Below are 15,942 nucleotides of genomic sequence, written 5' to 3'. Positions count from 1 at the left end.
GAGTCTGGTTTCCGTTCTTCCTTAGCCTTGCAACTCGCGTTAGCTGATTTTACTGGAGAGGTTGCATACCACCTTCCCAAGGATGTACGGTTGCAACTTCTCCCCCATTTGCCTATTAGACTCGGCACTTGCCTAAGCCCAGCCCCCCTCCAAGGGGCGCCCACTGTCTTTACTGATGGGTCACCTACCAGAGGTGTGATGACTTGGCAGGTGGATGGTGAATGGAAAGCCCGATATACTACCCCACAAACATCTCCGCAACGTGCAGAGCTTGCTGCGGTAGTCCTGGCTTGCACAGTGTTTGCAGACTCTAGTTTTAATTTAATCACTGACAGCTTGTACGTTTATAATGTCCTCACTGTACTTGAAGGAAGTTATGTCTCTCACAATCTAGACAGGAACCTTCTTGGTTTGTTTATTGCGTTGCAACGTCTGCTGGCGCAGCGCAGAACGCTTCTCTTTGCCGCCCATATTCGCAGCCATCAACCCTTTCCAGGCTCGCTGGCAGAGGGAAATGCAAAAGCTGATCAGCTGTTACGCGCCTTTCCAGTCTCCCCAGCGCAAAGTCATGCCATGCACCATCAATCTGCCCGCAGCCTCGCCCATAGGTTCTCTATTCCCCTCACAGACGCCCAGGCCATTATTCAACAGTGCCCCCAATGTTCAGGCCAAGCCTCTTACCCGTCCACAGGGGTAAATCCCAGGGGGTTGGGAGCCAATGCGTTGTGGCAGATGGATGTAACGCAGTGGCCCCCATTTGCTCCCTGGCGCTGGCTTCACGTTACAATCGATACTTACTCAGGGTACATTTGGGCCACCCCGCAGAAGGGCGAAAAAACTCGCCATGTCTGCAATCACCTTGTCCGCTGCTTTGCAGTCATGGGACAGCCGTCCGCTTTAAAAACTGATAATGGCCCTGCCTACTGTTCCTCGGCCTTTGCTTCCTTCTGTGCGCGTTGGGACATCCGTCATACTTTCGGCATACCTTACAACTCAACAGGCCAAGCTATCGTTGAACGGGCCAACCGCACTTTGAAGGCTGCTTTGGTTCGACAAGACAGGAAAGGGGGAAGTCCCCTGTCCTTGCCGGACAGGGAGCAACTGCTTGCACATGTTCTATTTACTATTAATCACTTAAACCTTATTTTCTCTGATTCTCATTATTTATCCCGCGTACAAAAACACTTTCGCACCACCGAGCCGTCCCCCCGGCCCTTGGTGCGTTACAAGCGCCTGCCGGACCCGCAGTGGAAAGGTCCTGTTCCCCTGATCACTTGGGGCCGGGGTTATGCTGCTGTGGATCTCCCAACAGGCCCGTTGTGGGTACCTGCCCGCTGTGTTCGACCCACCCAGGATGTCGTGGCATCAAGGTCTGTCCAACCCGATCCCGAACTTCGGTCTCCACCTGAAGGAGAGCTTCCCGGCACAGCCCCGACAACGAGGCAGCAACAGGAAGAACAACCCGCCAGTGACCTGGGGAATGGTGAAGAATCTGGCAGCGCAGGCGACCGTGCTCCTGGAGCAGGAGGAAAAAGAAAAGACCCCTGAGAACTTTCTGGCAGCCGTGTTTGCAGCCCTGAATGCAAATTCTTGCCTTATTCTGTTTTGTTATTTCTTCTGCCTTTTTAATGTACCTACTGAAGCTTTGCCCTTGGCTTCTCTTTCACACCCCAACATGTGGGTCCGTCACGCGTATTATATGTTTCACACCCATGGAACCAATGTCTCCCTGATATGTGAGCACCCATTATGCATATCACCATGTTAAAACAGAAAAGGGGGAGATGTAGGCTGATAAGGGTAAACACCCCACCCAGGACTGGCATACCATACTGGAATGTGGCGGTCGCACCCTGATAAGCACTCCTCCCATACTGCGGCAAAATAGAACCAATCCGCTCTTTCCACGCTCTCTCCCTATACATTTGCACCACCTCTTTTGTACTCTATAAATAAACGCACCCTTCTGATGTTCAGGAGGTCCTGCATTGACACCGTTTCCGCCTTGTTTGTTCCCTCAGTTGTTGGTTCTTGAAACAAGGGATCAATACAAATTGGCTATTTAAGACCACTTAAAGTTGATGCTAAAGTGAAGAGATCAGGATTGGAGGATCCAGAGGCAGGGGAATAGTCAATGCAGATCCAGAGGCTGATAATGTGGCTACTCCAAGCAACAAGTTGTTCAGAAAGAGGAACTAAGCAGGACACAATGAATATATAGAACATGTGTCAGGGAAAGAGAATGCAGAGCAGAGGAGAGATCAGGAGCTACAACTGGAGACATGCAGCCCATGCAGTGGTATTCACAAAAGTGGTACCTACAAATTTGGTACTCAGAAACATGGTGCTTGAAAAACAACAACAAACCAAACCAAAAAAGCCCCAGTCTAGAAGAATCTCACCATGCAGAAACTGTTTACAGCCATAAACACACACACACACACACGTAAAGATTTCATAGACAACGATTTATGTTCAGTTTCTCCACTCTGACCCTTTGTGTCAGACATTTAGACCCAAGAATGGCTGAGCCGAGCACCTTGAGCACGTCGCTGAAGCGTGGTAATCTGACAGTGCAGAGGGAAGACCTGGTAGCCTCTCTTCCAAGAAGTTTCTCAGGCTGAATGAAGACAGCAGCTCTGGGGCTGTCAGCCCATGGCAGCAGACAGGCCTCTGGTGTCACCTGACTTCTCAAGTCAGAAGATTATCAGCTGTTGTGTGAACAGCCCAGGTGGAACTGCGTGTAATTTCCTCCTCTAGCCAGCAGTGATGCAGAGTCATCGTCCTATCCTGGTTTGAGCCTGGTGGCACCTGACTGGCACTGAACTTCTAAGAGAGAAGGCTTCACTTCCCTCTGTTCATGTCGGATTGGCTAGGGAAATGAACCAAACTAAAAAAAAACACCAGAATAAGCTTGCTAGATTTTTTTAGCCAGTCCAGTGTTTGGAAGTTGCCCAATCCCCACCCACTTCTTTCAACAAAATTACCAATTTGAGGCAGAAGTAGTGATCAGATCTTTTCCTCTCCTCTCCAGCATGCTAGCAGTGTGCCAGGAAGAAAAGTCCTAGAGTCCTTGGAAATGCAGTAGTGCTTGGAGAAAATACATTATCCAAGAGTCTCTGGAGCTTTTCTCCATGGCATACTACCAATGTGCAGGAAAGGCGAGAGAAAGATCAGATCTCTCCCTTCTCTCCTCTTACCTTAGCCAAAGCATGGTTGCTAATCCAGAAAGGAAAGGCACAAATGGGCTTGGAAGATTGGGGGACTGGGAGAGCTGAAACAAACTTCTTTTCTACTGGATGATAATCTGCTTTTCTTGGGGAGGAGAGCACCAAGTGTATTTGTAAAACAAAACTGCTGTGTGTACACAAGTACAGGTTGAACAGACATTACTTCAGCTGTGCTTGTTTCAAAGAGTGCTTGTTTGAGAACTTGCAGAGAAGTTTTGTTCATTCCACAGAGCTGGCAATCAAAACAAATCTGAAGAGCTCAAAAAGAGCTGCTCATTTACATAACTTGGTCTTTCTGCTTTTCTATGGGGTGGGATAGCCATCCCTAAGCTGCTGGGCTGTTACTCTTGCAATTTTGCCATCAAAGCAGCAGCATCGGAAACATATGATCTTTGTGCTTATGGTGTTCACCATTCCTAAACCACTCAGTTATCCACAGGACTTTATTTGAGAGGCCCACTGAGAATCTGCATGAGGAATCTGTATGATGAACAATGGCACACTACATGATGTGATGTGCTAAAAGCCACATGAAGGCAACTATTCTGTGTCTAATCCATTCCCCTCCCATCACTTAGGGCTACATAGTGATTGTCTCTTCTTCACATAACCTGTATGTATACGGTTTGTACACCCGTAGACCCTTTGCAAAGTTTCAGATGAACACATGGAGGACAGAGGGCCAGGGCCAGTGAGTGGGATCCTGCTGCTCCCTCTAAAGCTAAAGTGTGCCTTCAAGTCAATGTCGACTCCTGGCTCCCACAGAGCCCTCTGGTTTTCTTTGGTAGAATACAGGAGGTGTTTACCATTGCCTTCTCCCGTGCAGTATGAGATGATGCCTTTCAGCATCTTCCTATCTACATGTTGATTATTCTAGATCAGTCATTTGCACAGGGCCATAGTTTGTTGGCTTGACATTGTTCCAGGTTTATCCTCTGGGATGATTTCTTACCATAAGCACTAACCGTTCTGCTTCCTTAATAAGGACTCTGTTTATTCAACCTTCACATGTCTGTGCATATTTTATGGGTGGGTCTGTTTCCTTTGTCTTCTCACCTGAATAAGAACTTGATCTGAAATTAATTTGCACAGAACAAAAATAAAATGTTCATGCCAAACACAAATTTTACAAAAGGCTTTCAACATTACATACTTTGTACCAGAATTCCATCATCTAAAAAAAAAAAAAATTCAAGTAATTTGCTACCAGAATGAGAATCCTTTAACATTTGCTGCTGCTGGGACAATTCACATTTTATTTATTTTGTATTGCCTCTACAAGAGCATTGCTCTGTGAAACTATGGTGTGCTCAAAGAGTGACAGACTGAGATTAATTAATTGTTTATTCTACCTTTGGCTAGCTTCCTTTGCAAGAGTTAGGTCATATCTTCAGAGAGCGATGGTGTTAAGTAACCCAGTCTTGCTTGCATAAGCTGTAACTTAGAGGTTAAAAATCTTGCATAATCTTTGAAATATAAAACCAGTTATAATTGTGTTGGGAGAATTGGGACAAATACTAAGACTTGGCTCATTTTCTGTCCACTCTTTCAGTGGGAACTTGGCCCAATGACTTCAATGTGACTTTGCCTAAGTGGTGCTAACTGAATGGTTTGTTCTTTATGCTCTTTGTTCTTTACGCTCTTTAGGAGAGGAGAGCTGGTCTTGTGGTAGCAAGCATGACTTGTCCCCATAGCTAAGCAGCGTCTGCCCTGGTTGCATATGAATGGGAGACTTGATGTGTGAGCACTGTAAGATATTCCCCTCAGGGGATGAAGCCACTCTGGGAAGAGCAGAAGGTTTCAAGTTCCCTCCCTGGCTTCTCCAAGATAGGACAAGATTTTTTTCTTTTTAATAGGACAAGATTTTTTTATTGAACCAACAAACTACCAAAGCATACAGTACGTTGCCAAAGCACAATTATATACAAAGTGGTTGTTTGTACATGATATATCTACAAAGATTTACACACAAGGATTTGGAAACCCACAAGGTTATGAAGTATATGCAGGTAGTACTGTAACTCGTGGTGGGGGATTTCAAGGCACATCAGGTAATCGGGGGGGTTACGTCCAATGTCCATTTCCACAATTTGTCCCATTGCTGTTTAGATGAGATACTCTTGTCTTTTTGCACATAACCATACAAACCTTTCCAGAAGAGATTTACTGTCTCATCTGCGTGAACCTCTTGGTCACGTCTTCCCTCCCTATTCCTATGCAGGAGCATTGCATAAATAACATACAGGTTTACTAACCTGATTACGAGAAGGGGAACGTTCCAATTCCCTAGCATGGGGGCACCCGTTCCATCCCGTTTCCTTGAAGGTTTCTTTCTGGGACCTCGAAAGGAGGTTCTATCGCTCAAACCCAAGGTTAGTTCTTCCCAAGTCTGTTTTTCCAAATCAGGCCACTCTAACAGCTTGCTTACTCCCTGCCACACTCTTTTGGCTAGCACACACTCTTTTAAGAAATGTGAGTGGGTTTCCCTGAATGTTTTGCCTAGCTCACTTTCACCTAGCTCACTGTTTGCAGGTGATTTTAGGGCACTCTTGCTAGTCCTCTGGGAGCCATGGCTTAGCCGCATTAAGTGATAGTACTTGATGGTATAAGCGCCACCTTGTTTCCCATAAATGGAAAGGGACTTTTTTCTCTTTAAAGAGAGCGATAGGGTGATCGGGTTGCAACAAGTACTGTGAAGTGCGGTGTTTGTAGCGTTTACGTTCTAAATCAGGTTTAAGAAACCCACTTCTAGAAGTTTTCCTTAGCTGCTTAACTGAGGAGGATCCTTTAAATAGATCCGGTTCAACCTTCCATTTTTAAAGTGTGAATAACAAATCTCTCAAGTAGTCCGGGTGTTCTCTTTTAATACTTGTGTGATATTACATTGAAAGATCCTTTCCCCCACCACCATGCTATGCCCCATGCTGACTTGCGCCAATGCAGAGCGGAAAGTGAGACCCAGGTTTTTTGCAGGAGGTTGAACATATTATGGACATTCACTAAAATCCAGTTTCCAAAATTGTAGGACATGAATTTAGTTACAAAATAGGGTTGTAGGGCAGGTAGGGCTAGGCCTCCCTGCTCAACCTCCTTAAATGCTACCACACGGGCCAAAGGGAAGGACGCTGTGTGCCATACTAGACGGAAGATCTGGCTTTCAACTCCCTGAAGGAGATCGAGTGGGGGAGGATAGACTACCGCCAGGTTATGCACCAGGGGTATCAGGTAAGTCCGGATGTAAACCGCTTTCTGGTACATGGCAAGGCTCCATTTTTTCCACATGGTGATTACTTTTTCTTCCCATTACTTTTTCTTCCCAATCTGTCCAATTTCCCCCCCAGACTTTTTCCTTAATCCCATATTCAGTCCCCAAAATGTTTACTGTATCTACCCACTTCAGTTTGGACTCTGGGGCCCCTTTGGTTTTACATTCAGAGATGGGTAGGCACAAGAGTTGCTGGTGTCCAGGGTCCATTTTAACAAATACACTTTTGTCAGCATTTAATTCTGAGCCCGAGATCTTGCCATATTCCCAGAAGAGGTCTAGTATTACAGAGATTTCATTTTCATTCGATAACAGTAATGTAACATCATCAGCATGAGCTACAAATTTTACCCTAAACTCAGAATGCAGTTCTGAGTGGACAGGTGGTTCGGCTATCCCATCACTCTCCCTCCTCCTTCCTCCCGGGAAGGTCTCGCAGGGTGGAGGGATAGAGACCGAGAGTCCTTGCAGATGGGGTTCTCTCTGAATCCTGATCAGGATCGGATCCAGGGCCAAAACATAAAGTAATGGGCCCAGTGGGCATCCTTGGCAGACACCCGAATGCAAAGTGATCGGGTCGCCCCACCATCCATTAATCTGTGGTGTCACCTTTGCATTCGTATAGAGCAGCTGTATCCAAGTCACGAATAGGGGTGGTATACCTTTAGCTTTCAACAATGTCCACAGATAATTGTGGTTCACTTTGTCAAAGGCCTTAACTTGATCCAATAAGAGGAGGTGACCTTTCCAACTTTCATTCTGTATAGAGTAAAAAAGTTCTCTCAGCAGACACAATGAGTCTGTCATCTTTCTTTCCAAGATAGCGCTTGTCTGCAAGCTGTGGACCAATTTAGGGGCCACTTTTGCCAATCTATTATTTAGGATTTTGGCAAAGATTCTGTAATCGATATTTGTGAGGGTTATCGGTCTCCAGATTTGTGGTAAAGTGGTGTCACCTTTCTTGGGGAAAAAAATTAAGAGGCTGTCCCCAAAGGACTGATTTAAATGCCCATTGTCTAGGACAAAATTAAATAATTTTACTAAAACTGGTAGTAGCTGGTCTGCGTAAATCTTATAGAAAGGCCATGTCAGACCATCAGGCCCTGGGGCTGATGTGTTCTTTCCCGCTGAGATAACTGCTCTGACCTCTTCTATCGTTACAGGATGGGTCAAAGAGCTTTTTATCCTCCCCTCAGTGAGGGAATAGCCGAGACCATATTCATTCAGACTGCAGAACCTATCTAGATAGGATTGAATGTCCTTTACAGAAATATCCTTCAATGCATACAAGTTTGTATAAAACTGGGCCATGATTTTTAGCATATCATGTGGGTCAGCCATTAGTGGGCTACTTGCATCCGATCGCAGGCCTTGGAATGTCAAACTAGATGCATGTATCTTGTCCTTTGCCCACTCCCCTTTTTCAACTACAGACCCTTTGAAGCAATACCACTTATTTTCTAAACGCCTGTGCCGCAGTTCATTTTGAAATGTCCTGATTGTCTCTTTGTAGCGTCGAAGGCTTCTCCCCTGTTCATCTTATCAACAATCTTCGGATGTTGGGTGATCGCTTTCTGATAATTTTTGACCCCTATCTTATATGTCCGGCTGGTCACTGCTCTAGTACGGCAGCCCACCCTCTTTTTAAGTGTCTCCCAGGCTTCCAAAAGATCATCTTCTGCCTCTAGTAGCCAAGGGATCTGTTGCCTCAGTTCTGATAAAAGGACACCTTTGAGATATTCATCACTTAACATTTTTGGGTGTAATCGCCACAAGGGCTTACCATGTGGAATTACCTGAGAGAGATTACAAATAAATCCCACAGCCGCATGGTCTGACCATGGGGTAAGTACTAGTTTACACCTGTAGACTTCAAAAGAAGGGGGAGCCCAGAGTCTGTCTAGCCGGCTAGCTGATCTTGGGTGGTAATATGTAAATTTGACTCCAGTTTTAAATTTATGTCTATCCTGCAATTTAAAGTTCTCTTCGTGGCGGATTGGGAAAAAATCCAAATCATTATATACCGCCAAGGCCTTATCATCTAAACCCAGAATCTCACTCAGAAAACGTTGGAGAGCTTTTTCCTCATTCGTTAGAGAGGGACTTGAGGGGGAGACTGGGAGGCCTCCCGAAAAGGCTTTCCTGTCGCTCAGTTGGGCTCTGTTATTAAAATCCCCCACGATCAGGAGGTGGCGCTTGGTGTCACATATATCTTTTAGTTTAGCCCAAAGAGCCTTCCTAAGGTGTGATTGTACCAGGGCATATATGGTGCAGAGTCATATATGGTACCAGGGCATATATGGTGCAGAGTGGTTGCCAAGCTTAGGTCACCCCTGACAGTAAAATCTACATACATTAGTCTGCCCTGATCAGTTTCCAATACCTTCTCGATTTTGAGATCAGGTCTGTCTTTAAACAATATCGCTACCCCTGCATTGCCGCTCCCATCATAGGACCAGAAGGATGGGCCCACTGTCCATTGCTGTTGTGCTGAAAAGCGGTGGCTCTCATTTTCGAAATGGGTCTCTTGCAGAACATAGATGTGATAGTTCCATTTTGTTAAAAAGTGTAGGATCTCTTGCCTACGATTTGGTGACCTTAATCCATTAACATTCCATGTACGTATATTATAGGAATTGGCCTGACAACCCATGATAGGAGGGTGTTATGTGTAAGGCATGGACCCATTCAGACAAAGAGTCGCTGTTCATGTAGAAGCAAGGCAATAGAATAGTAGGCATTTGTTCCTTAGATCTCAGATCGTGTCAAGTATTGTTCAAAGGGGCTTATTGGGTTAATTCAACCCTTACCTCCATGTCTTCCATGATAACAGTATTACCTCCTACCCCTTCCACGCTTACTTCACGTGAAAGTGTAGACCTACTTTGAGGCAGATGGGCCCCGGGGAGGGTTGGTAAGGGGGAGGGGGTTTGGGGTTCAGAGACGGGAGGCAAGGCAAGGTTTGGGGTAGGATAGGACTGAGAGAGATTCTTGCCTGCAGACTTGGAGAAGCCACTGCCAGTCTGTGAAGACAATACTGAGCTAGATAGACCAATGGTCTGACTCAGTATATGGCAGTTTCCTATGTTCCTATGTTCCTATGCTCTTATTAAGTTCAAAGCTGCTGGGGAAATTCACACTGAAAACACACTGAGTACAATCTGGCCAAAGTTTCACACAGTCTAATCAGTTTCAACACAGTTGTGCTTAAATTTCTCCCATGAATGTCAACAGAACTGAAAGTACTTAATTCTGCCTGTATCATCATACTCTTTAAAACTGTATTCAGATAACCCATGCACACTCTGGCTTTTGCGGCAGCAGTTTTCACAGTACTTTAAAGTGTCCAAGTCGAAACCCAGAGATCTACATGGTAGTGTTTCCTAATATAGCAGGAGACAACGCAGCAGTGATTTCTCCTGTCTGTCCTGCCACAAGATATTTTGTTTGCATCTCAGCCCCACCTACTATAAAGAACAGGATTCTCAGGTGTGCCATGCCATGTACAGGTTGCAGCCTGGCAGAAGCTGAATACCAAAAGCTACCAGTCCAGCTTTCAGGAGCCACTTCCTTAGAATCAGGAATGTTTGGCTCTGTGTACAGCTGTCATGTGTGTGGCAAGTCATCAGAAGATGTCATGTGTGTGGCAAGTCATGCAGGCTGAAATATCTTCCCAGGCAGCAAAGGGTTATTAGGCTGGGAACTGGTGCCACCTACCCAGCTGTCTATTGGCCCCTGCCAGGCAGGACGAGTAACAGAAGCCATACTGAAAGCTAATATTTTAAACTTAAAGATATTGTCCTAACTAAAAGCTAACATTTAACATTAGAAACATTCTGATTTTTGGTTGGCTTTTATTTATTTATTTGAACAAAAAGTTTTCCTCCTTGGATCTCAGATGGCATTGTCACCTGCCTGCTACTCTCCTTCTCCTCTCCTCTCCTTTTCCTCCTCCTCCTCCTCCTCCTCCTCCTCTCCTCCTTACACTTCCTTCTGCTCCCTTCCCTTCCCCTCTGGCTTCTGAAAATGCCAGAGGCAAAAGTAGAAAGGAGGAGGAGATCAAGAAGGAAATGGGGAAGAAATGACCCCCGCCCACCGCTGGACTAGGGGAGGAAAGTAGGAGCCCCCAGGGTGTGATGGGAAGGGTAGAGGTGGGGGAGGGGAGAGCAGCATGCTGCTGGATAATAGGCAAAGAACTGAGAAGGAAAGAGTGACACAGCTTGTACAGAAGCAGGAAAGAGTAGTGGAAGGGTAGAAGAGCAGCACTCTGTGTGCTGCTGGGAAAGTAGGGAGAGGGAAAGCCAGAGAGGGTAAAAGTTAGTGACAGGTGCCGGGAGGGCTTTGGCCAGCCGGGAGGACTGCAGTACTGCAATACAAAGTGTTGGGGCTGTCTTTGTAGCCACATAGGACTTTGTAGCCACAGCTGACTGTATACCTTCACAAATTTATAGTGTTGAATATACAAGTCATTTGTGGACCTGCTGGACCAGGATGAAATAATTAATTTGATTAATTTCATAGGAAAAGCTGCAAATCATTCCTCCGGAGACACTTTATATTATGATATATTTTACAAAGAACAAAAGTGAACTACTAAATGTGTCCGCCATGGTTGGAGCATGGTTTTTGTTTTGTTTTGCTGCTAGTAGCATTCGGTAAGAGAAAATGTTGAGTAGATGCCTTCTGGGAATTATCTTTATTAATAGGAGTTTTCTACTAATGTGTCTCCTGCTTTCCTACACAATTTGGGTATGATCCATCCAAACTCAAATACCTGTGCAGTGCAATGCTACTCAGAAGTAAATCCTATTAAGTTAGGAACATGGGAAGCGGCCATATACTGAGTCAGACCATTGGTCTATCTAGTCCAGTATTGTCTTCACAGACTGGCAACGGCTTTTCCAAGGTTGCAGGCAGTAATCTCTCTCAGCCCTATCTTGGAGAAGCCAGGGAGGGAACTTGAAACCTTCTGCTCTTCCCAGAGCAGCTCCATCCCCTGTGAGGGGAATATCTTACAGTGCTCACACTGTCTCCCATTCATATGTAACCAGGGTGGACTCTGCTTAGCTAAGGGGACAAGTCATGCTTGCTACCACAAGACCAGCTCTCCTCTCCTCTCTTTCTCCACACCATGCATGATTTTATAGACCTCTATCATGTCTCCCCACAGTTGTCTTTTTTCTCAACTAAATAGCCCCAGGTGTTGTAGCCTTGCCTCATAAGAAAGGTGTTCTAGGCCCCTGATCATCTTGGTTCAATGAAACTTACATCTGTGTAAGTGTTTATAGGACTATAGCTTTAATCCCATCAATGCAAAAGGACTTGCTTAATTTCACTATTGAAATTAATAGGATCCAAAGTAGTTGATGAGTGGATCATGCCCAACATGATGGATATGTTTTCATATGGCTTGCTTGTTTGCCCTTAAACATGATAACCCATCAAAATTCCAATATGTGTTTCATGTTTCCACTTCTCTGAGCAGTGGGAAATTTTGGAGTAGACTTTACACAGGGTTAGTTTCTTTGTGAAATTGTGCTACTGAAGATCCATTGTATTTCTGTGAGTTCTGTGTATATCCAAACCTACAAGTTGAGCCAGTGAATGGCAAACAGATAGTACTTAAAAGATCAACAGTTGACTGGAAGCCAAGTGCTAGGCAGTCCCACAAGGCTGCATCTTGGCAGTCACCTGCAAAAACATCCTCCCACTCCTCTCTTTCACTGGCTACATTTAAACAGCTAAAGAGTTTCATTTGACTCACACCCAAAGAGACAGAATATATCTGTTAGCTACTAGCGTCCAGAGGGAAGGAAGAAACCTAGAAACACCCGAAATCTCATTGCATATGAGGAACAAGAAAATATTCTACAAATAAAATAGTGACTTGGGGAAAGCACTGTATGCAGTATATAGCGTGAATATGGATTTTCCTCTCTCCTACAACTTCCTAAAACAGATTTATTTTTCTTTATTATAATTTAGTAGGGTCATTAGGGGGGAATATGAAATGATTTCAGAGATGGATCCATCCCGCAAGCCGTCAGTTGTCCATCCAAAGTCTAGATTCTGAAGGTCTATCTTTTACATGTGCTGTGGCTTATGTTAACTGCAGAGCAAGGGCACAGCTATATTTGAAAGAGGGGGAGGCAAATGTCTCTGGGCCCATGAGGGAGGGGGACCTGCTGGCTGGGAAACATCCTACTCTTCCCATTCCCCCGCCCCCACTTCCTTGACTCACTGGCAAGCTGCCCACTCCTGATCAGAGGGTAAAGGTAAAGTGTGCCGTTGAGTCGGTGTCGACTCCTGGAGTCTACAGAGCCCTGTGGTTATCTTTTGTAGAATATAGGAGGGGTTTACCATTGCCTCCTCCTGCGCAATATGAGATGATGCCATTCAGCATCTTCCTATATTGCTGCTGCCTGATATAGGTGTTTCCTATAGTCTGGGAAACATACCAGTGGGGATTCGAACCGGCAACCTCTGGCTTTCTAGTCAAGTCATTTCCCCACTGTGCCCAGAGGACTGAATTCAAATTCTTCTTCTGCATTTTTAGATATCATTTTTCAAGAAAAAGTTCTCAGAGCAGTTTCCATAAAAAAAATAAATTAGGTGGCTCCTTGTCCCCATAGGGCTCACAATCTAAAAAGAAACATAAGTTACATCCCAGCAACAGCCACTGGAGGGATGCTGTGCTGGGGTTGAAAGTAACAGTTGCTCTCCCCCTGCTAAATATATGATAACCGCCACTTTAAAAGGTGCCTCTTTGCTCAGTCCTCTCAAGGAGGGCGAGAAGCCTCAGGCAGCATCCCTTCCTACCCTCCTCCTGATTGGCTTGCTAGTGTTCAGATTCAGCCCAGCCCTCCCTCAGTCTGACAGATAGGGTCAACAGCAAGGAAAAAGTCACTGAATATCAACCAGCCAATCATAAGGAGAAGAGGGAGGGAGGGAGGGAGGGAGGGAGGGATGCTGGAGATACTACTCCCCCTTTCCCTCCAAAAGCTGAGACAGGGTTGAAAACTAAAGGAGCTTAGCGGCCATTTAATCCTGGCTTTGTTAAAGAGAGAGCATGGTAAGCCCATAATACTACTTTTCTCTGCTTCCCTCCACAAACTTTCCATAGCAACTGATCTCAGTTTACTAGGGCCGGATTAAGCTAGTGCGGATTAAGCTAGTGCTGTAACATATGTTATGAAGGGGCCCCAAATTTTAAAAAATGCACATAAATATAGAAACATAAATTATTTACTTGCATAGTAAAGTAATTCAATTTTTTTCATTTGCTATACAGCCAGATAATACAACAAATGTCTGACACTTCAGTAATACTATTACTTACATGTAGGTATTTCAAATGTCAAAAGTAAGAAAACGACAATTTAAACGTTAAATTTTCTAGATTTAGCATGAGCGAAGCAGTGGAGGGTAGACACGTTCTCTCAGAGAAGCGCCCACACCACCACGAAGCAGCTATTGGGCAACTTAAGTTTCTTTCCGTGTTTATAAGAATGATGAATACGTTTGGGAGAGAGAGATGGGGAAAAGACTAATATATAAGTGGCAAGCACTCTGCATTTCTGCCCTTGATCTTGCCTAGTGCCCCGGCCCCGCCACCAACCGCCCATGCCCCCACTCAGCCAACAAACTTTGCAAAACATGCATCCTCCCCAGGGGCGTAGCAAGGTTGGAGTGGGCCCAGAGACAAGATTTTAAAATGGGCCCCCCCCCCTAAAGTCCAGGGCCTCCGCACACCCCAGGCCCCCAAGGATTTAAGTCTGATATTCCAAAATAAGTATGCTGCCTGCAAATACATTTCACTGAATACACACACACACACCACAATATATAGTGATATACATTGAGTACTATACATTTGTATTACTTTTAATGCCTAGAACACACTAGAAAGATGAATTATTAAAATGGGCCCCTCGCTGCAGATTAGCAAAGGAGACTTTCAACCATGCAGGGTGAACCTATGTTTGTTTTCTCAGAATTGTGAACAAATTCAGTCAAGTTTGATTGCAGGAGGTTTTTCACAGGAGGCTTTTAAAGCCCTTTAACACACATCTCCTCTGGAATGGAGGTGCTGCATTCACATGTTGGCCAGATTGACCCTGAAGTCCCTGCAAGTTATTGGGGAGCAGTTCACACACAAGAAAAATAAAATAAAAGCACCACACATGCTTCACAGTTCTCACTCAGACCTTCTGGGTTGCAAAACAACTTGAACATAAGTGCATTTATAAATGAATGAATGAATAAATAAAATTAATAAAATACTGTTCCAGAAGCTTTTGCAATTTTCTGCCATGAAACAAGCCACTTATAGGACTTTTTAGATAGTTTTTTTTAAGTCAGCAAATTTTCCAAGCTGTTTCAAAATAAATATTCAGAGACTTCTCGGTCCCTTCCCCCCCCCATATCCAAGCCCTATGGCAAGCAGATCCCTATATATGGGGGGGGGGCGGGAAAGGTAACCACAAAAAGGAGTTCACACTCTACCTGGCAAATGCTGGTCTGGGTTAAGCAGGGCAGCAAGGGGTCTTCTGCTGCAGAGAACACTCTGGCTGCCTCCTCCTTCCTGGCTTGCTTGGGCCCTACTCGAGTTCAGGCTTCACTGCGGCCTACACGGAGGCCTCCGTGGAAGCCCCGCCCACCCGCCGATCAGCTGAGAGGCGGGAGAAAAGGAGCTCTTTGCAGCTTGCCTGCTGCCTCCATTGCCGGCCAGGAGAACAAGCAGGAGAGACGGCGAAGAGGGCAAGTGGCTGAGAGGCTATGGGGCTGGGCAGGGGGCAATGGGGAGTCACATGAGGTGCCCCTGGGGTGCCCCTCCAGGCAGTGGGGCCCCCAGACAACTGTCTCCCCTTGCCCTATCATTGTTACGCGCCTGATCCTCCCCCTTTTGTGTTCAACCTGCAGTACAGAGACAGTCATGGCAGGAGCTGGAGGGCTGAGAGCCTGAGCCCACTTCTCATTCAGCACACTCTTTCCCCGGCCCCACTCCACACACATACCTGACCCGCCCAACGCAGCCCTGGTTCTTTGGATTCGACAGCGGCGGTGTGGTGGATAGTGGGTTCAGCAACAGCACATCCTGCGGGAATGGCGGTGGTGGGGTACACACACACATGAGCATAAAGCGTGCTGCTGGTCACTGGTGGTCACAGGTGTTGCGCGTGAAAGAGCGAGAGAAGCTGAAGCATGCACACCCACGGAGCAGCTATGAGTGTGATCACAAGTAAGTGTGCGGTGCGTGCGTTGCTGGTGGTGCTATATAGGGGGGAGGAGCGATTGTGCCCATGCCGTGTGCAGGTGGTGTCTCAGGCATGAGGACGGAGGGAGTGCGTGCGCCGGGGCTGCCTGCACGTATCAGCCGCAGCCACTAGAAGCACATGGGTGAAGAGGGAAGGCAAGGCAGGCAGCCAGCTAATAGAATCACTCGGC

At 45.9% G+C, this 15,942-nt stretch overlaps 1 long non-coding RNA gene across 1 annotated transcript; it reads right to left on the bottom strand.

The window, feature by feature from the left end:
- Positions 1–2,453: 2,453 nt before the first annotated feature.
- On the bottom strand, positions 2,454–15,088 carry LOC128352182 (uncharacterized). Its single transcript, XR_008320248.1, has 3 exons — positions 15,001–15,088; positions 4,183–4,303; positions 2,454–2,890 (listed from the first exon to the last, which is right to left on the bottom strand). It is a non-coding gene; the product is annotated as an uncharacterized LOC128352182 (long non-coding RNA).
- Between the last annotated feature and the right edge of the window lie 854 nt (positions 15,089–15,942).

This window comes from Hemicordylus capensis, chromosome 3 (genome assembly GCF_027244095.1).
Source record: "Hemicordylus capensis ecotype Gifberg chromosome 3, rHemCap1.1.pri, whole genome shotgun sequence".
NCBI lineage: Eukaryota > Metazoa > Chordata > Lepidosauria > Squamata > Cordylidae > Hemicordylus > Hemicordylus capensis.
This window is presented reverse-complemented; position numbering and strand designations above follow the sequence as displayed.